Here is a 422-nt window from a genome sequence, read left to right as displayed (position 1 = left end):
TGGAAAGTCACATGGAGAGAAGACATTCTCTCAGGCTTTCACAGAATGCACATTGGCCAAGCATTGGCCGTGACTCATCCACATGGCTGACACTGACAAAGGTTCTAAAATCTGAGGTACAGATTCTCATGATATATGCTGAGGGTATTTCACTGACTTTATCCAACCCAAAAGCTACAACTCTTGTTGCATAGGTCCTGCTTTACCTTGGTCTTCACCATGCAGAAGAAAAGTATAAAAATGAAATATAGGAAATAAAGCCATGCTGTTACGTTGAGCTGTGGGGGACTGAGGTGAACAATTTCTGACATTGCCAGTTAAGGGAAAGTCCCAATACTATTATGGGATACTGGACTCTTTTAGAATATTTTGCTGAGTTTACACACTTACAATATTCAAATAACGGAACTTAACAAAAAGCG

The sequence above is a fragment of the Octodon degus genome, unplaced genomic scaffold (genome assembly GCF_000260255.1).
Source record: "Octodon degus isolate 3935 unplaced genomic scaffold, OctDeg1.0 scaffold00371, whole genome shotgun sequence".
Lineage (NCBI taxonomy): Eukaryota > Metazoa > Chordata > Mammalia > Rodentia > Octodontidae > Octodon > Octodon degus.
The sequence above is the reverse complement of the archived record's forward strand: the minus strand, read 5'-3'. Positions refer to the sequence as shown.